We start from the raw sequence: 4,943 nt of genomic DNA on the forward strand, positions 1-4,943 counted from the left end.
CAGAGTGAGTTCCAATTGCAGAAGAGCAGAATGAGAAGTGGGGGGTATTCACTGGGACTGGGTCTCTGTTTTTAAAATATATCTTCAGTTTTTCTCTTTCCACATTTATGTTTCGGTTTCTCCAGCTCTAAGTAGGTTCTAGCTGCCTCAGAGGGGTGTTGGAATAATGAATGCATTTTCTTGAAGATGGCTTTGAATTCTCAGATGAAAGGTGCTGTGTCACCAAAAATTATAATTCAAATCAAAGCATTCTACCTTTCATCGTTACATGCCTTTGAGCTTTAGGGCCCTTGTGCAGATTCCAAATAAACTTAGAAAATGTCTCCAAAATACCAAAAACTTTCTAAAAGCAAAACATGGAGAAGAGATTAAAAACAAGGTTTAAAAGAAAGAATATTTCCTAAAACCCATATTTATGCAACTTTTCCATCTTTACTATCCTCACAGAGGAAAAATAAGAGAATAGAAATGCCTGATTTAAAAACAAAAGCAAAAAACATATTTCAATTTACAGGATGGCTTTGTTTAAATTATACATCTTATACAAAAATAAGTTCTGAGAACTATGACTAAATTAAGCTCCATAATTATATTAAGATCTCCACTTTGTGAAGAAGAGCATCCTTATACAACTCCATTTTGAGTAGAGGAATTTGAGGTTCCTGAGACATCACTCAAACTATAGAAGGCATTATTAAAATTTTTTTTTAAAATTAAATTTTTTAAATTTAAAATTAAAAAATTTTTTTTAATTAATTTTTTTTAAATAAAAAAAAAAAGCTCTTAGCTACTACAGAATGAGAGACCTGCACTTGAACCCTAGTCACACCTATGGGAAAAGAGGGACTTGATTTTCTTTTGCAGACTCAGGCTTCTAATTTCTAAAGTGGGAAAAATTTCTACTAAGAGCTGTGAGAAGATGACCAGATTTTGAACCTAGTGCACTACTTCGGCAAGTTCTTTAGACAGTTTATGTGAAGAAACAAGACTTTGGGAAAAATAATGATACTTTAGACTACCACAAGATTTGACCTCATGTGGGATCCTGAAATAACTACTAGTGAAAATTTTTATTGAAAGACCACAAAATATCAGAATCCTATCCAAAGTAATCTCTGAAGAAAAGAGGTAGAAAGCAAAAAAGCAAAAAACACACACCATATTAATAGCTATTATCTGTAAGTCTGTGACCCCAGATTGGTCAAGGCTATGGTTTTTCCTGTGGTCATGTATGGATGTGAGAGTTGGACTGTGAAGAAAGCTGAGCGCCGAAGAATTGATGCTTTTGAACTGTGGTGTTGGAGAAGACTCTGGAGAGTCCCTTGGACTGCAAGGAAATGCAACCAGTCCATTCTGAAGGAGATCAGCCCTGGGATTTCTTTGGAAGGAATGATGCTAAAGCTGAAACTCCAGTACTTTGGCCACCTCATGCGAAGAGTTGACTCATTGGAAAAGACTCTGATGCTGGGAGGGATTGGGGGTAGGAGGAGAAGGGGATGATAGAGGATGAGATGGCTGGATGGCATCACTGACTCGATGGACATGAGTCTGAGTGAACTCCGGGAGTTGGTGATGGACAGGGAGGCCTGGTGTGCTGCGATTCATGGGGTTGCAAAGAGTCGGACACGACTGAGCGACTGAACTGAACTGAACTGAACTGACCCCAGATTCCTTTGAGAGGTCTAATAACAGAAGCTCTCTATGTCATCCTAAGCTTGATGAGCATGACTGGCTTGGAATAAAAACAGCTGAAGTCTTGCTCGTAGGTTTCTTACAGCCAGGTTCAGAGTAAACTTTTCACGCCAGTGAAAGGAAGCACATCCACGCATACGTCAGAAATCAGAGGTTTGGGAAAGGCAGGAAGTTGCCAGACTTGTGAGATCTTATAAGGCCAGGACAACTGCCTTGTGGCCTGGGGGGTGGGGGAGTGAGGTGTGGTGGGGTGTCTGTGTGAGCTCAAAGCGAAAACATCTGGTCTCTTCTGTTAGGGACTCATTCATTCTCTGGCCCTTATCACTCTGACTGCTGCAAGGAAAAGACAGGGGAAGGACCTTCCCACTGGGTGCTCTGATATGCATTCCTTTTAAACATTTATCTCTACAAAAAGTGCCCCTTGTGTCTCTTTGAACTTGAGGTGGAGGTTTGATATTTTGGCTACCTCTTGTGAAATATTAGAGAAGGGGTAAAATTTGGGCACTGCTCATTCAGTAGATCTCCTCTGCCAAGTGGCCAAAGGCCTTAAGCAGACTAAACAGAAAGAAGTTAGTACAAATGTTGGAATTCTCCGGAGTTTAAAACCTAATTTGTCCTAGAGTTATTGTCATTCATATGATTCAAGAAAAAAAATAAAGAAGGCAGATCAAATCTAAGAAGTGCAACAAGGTAAATAAAAAGCTTACTTTCTCTTAAATCTTAGAGATTCTTTAAGGTAAACACTTGATGTAACGAAATGTTTTATTGAACATTGTCCTTTTTTACCATCCTCTGCCCTGTTTATGCTCTTAGGTCAATTTTACGACACCAGATACGTGGACATTAAGTATTACGAACAAGTATGACAAGGTGACACAAGAGAAGAAAATTAAATACAATATTCATCTAAAGTTAAGTCGCTCAGTCATGTCCGACTCTTTGTGACCCCGTGGACTGTAGCCCACCAGCTATTCATCTAAACTGACGTTTATACCATCTAATATGTGGACAAATATTGTACTGATTTTGATCTTGATCCATAACAGTACTCCTCCTCCTCTGAGTGAGTGGATGGTGGGATCTTGAACACTGAGGGCAAATCCTATCATTTAGGATAAGCTAAGAGAAAAGGTGGAATGTTAAGTCAGGAAAGCTTAGCAAGTTGTTTCACTTCATGGGATGGGTTATCCCACAATAATCCAACTTGTGTAAGACTGGGAACTGTATTTCCCTGATTCTCCTTCTCTGTAGATATAACAGAGGTCTAGTTTAGATGCCACTAAAAGATGAATGTTCTCATGTTTTGGAAGAAAGAAATAAAGCAGATATCATTTTCTTCCAAGGTTGGAAATATCAGACACAAGGACTGAAAACACAGACTCGCCCAATGGCTCCCAGTTGGAGTGCTGCTTTCGTCCAGCTTATCTTCCCAGCAGCCCCAGGGCAAAATGATTGGGCACTTGGCTTCAGGCTGTTAGAGACAGACTGTTAGTCCTCTTCCTGTGTCATCAGAGTTAAGAACACTATGAACTTTTGCAAATTTCATTTTGGGAAGAGTTTGAAGAAGAAATGATGCCAATTTTCCATAACCTCTTCCAGAAAACAGAAGAATTAGGAACACTTCCCAACTTATTCTATGAAGCCAAGATTGCTGTACTATTAGAAGTAAAGACAATATAAGAAATGAAAGTTACAGACTGATATCACTCATGAAATAGATTAAAAACCTCAAAAAATAATAGCAAATTGAATTCAACACTGTACAAAAAGAATTATGTACTAAGACCACCTGGGATTTGTTCTAGGTAGGCAAGAATAGTTCAATATTTAGAAACTAATTAATGTAATCCATCACATCAACAAAAAAAAATCTAATGATCACACAAAAAATTCAGAAAGAGCATTTGACATAATTTAATTGCTAGTCATAATAAAAACTCTCAGCAAGCTAGCAATAGACATTTCCTCAATTTGATAGGAAACAGGGCTTCCCTGGTAGCTCAGATGGTAAAGCATCTGCCTACAATGCAGGAGACCCGGGTTCGATCCCTGGGTAGGGAAGATCCCCTGGAGAAGGAAATGGCAACCCACTTCAATATTCTTGCCTGGAGAATTCCATGGACCGAGGAGCCTGATAGGCTACAGTCCATGGGGTCGCAAAAAGTCAGACAGGACTGAGCGACTTCACTCACATTCAGTCACATACATTAAAAAAAAAAAAAAAAAGCTAACTATTAGAAGAGGTCATTGAGAGGATGTGACCATTGGTTGATCAAGACCTGGACCCTGGCAACTTGAGGCTCCTTACCCTCTCCCCCGTGCAGGGAAAGTACACTCTGCCCACCATGGGAACCACTTTTAAGGACACAGTCTTGAGAGAGCAATGTGTTTTTGAGACAATTGGGATGGTGTGTGAGACTGAACCCTGTTAAGGCCTCTATATAAACTGAAGATTCTTGGGGGCAGGCACAGAGATTTACTCAGCTTATAGTCACCCAAGACAAGCCTAGAAAGTAAGTTCTCTTATTTTTAAACCTGCCACCTACCAATCTGTAGTGGCCACCTCTTTTGTTGGTCTCTCCTTGCCCTCTGGGTACGGGTCCAGTTGGATGAACCAATGTAACAGCATTGTCAATAGTGAGCAACTAGATGCTCTTCCCTTCAAACTGGGATCAAGTCAAGGATGTCCCTTCTCACCACTCCCATTTAATATCACAAAGGAAGGCCCAGCTAGGGAAATCAGACAGTAGAAGGAAATAAAAGGTATACATGTTGAGAAGAATGAAAGAAAGCTGTGTTTTTTCCCAGATAATATGATTGTCTATGTAGAAAATCCCAGTCATTAACGACAACAATAAAAGTCCTGGAACTAATAAGAACATATAGAAAGATTATAGGATTCAAGATTATTATAACAAACGTAGATTCTATTCTCACATATTGCTAATGACTAGCACTGTGTGTGAAATTAAAAAAAATACCATTTATAATGCACACACAAAAAAAAGAAGAAGAAGAAAAGGAAAAAGGTTTTTAGGTGAAGCCAGGGCCCAGGAATACCAGGGCCCTTGGATACTCAGATCCTCTACTGCTGGGAGCAGAGCTGGTTCTGCCATCAGCTCTGGCAATGGTTGGATCCAAATGTCATGAAACAGACATTAATAGAAGGTGGCAGATTCTTAGAGGGTATAGTGCATAAAATGGTGTAGACTTGCCCTTGAGAGAAGGAAAAGAGGAGTTTTAAAAGAGAG

General features: G+C 39.5%; 1 non-coding gene across 1 annotated transcript; it reads left to right on the top strand.

The window, feature by feature from the left end:
• Positions 1–3,681: 3,681 nt before the first annotated feature.
• On the top strand, positions 3,682–3,753 carry TRNAC-ACA. The gene has a single exon. It is a non-coding gene; the product is annotated as a tRNA-Cys (tRNA).
• Positions 3,754–4,943: the final 1,190 nt, after the last annotated feature.

Source organism: Bubalus bubalis, chromosome 15, assembly GCF_019923935.1.
Source record: "Bubalus bubalis isolate 160015118507 breed Murrah chromosome 15, NDDB_SH_1, whole genome shotgun sequence".
Classification (NCBI taxonomy): domain Eukaryota; kingdom Metazoa; phylum Chordata; class Mammalia; order Artiodactyla; family Bovidae; genus Bubalus; species Bubalus bubalis.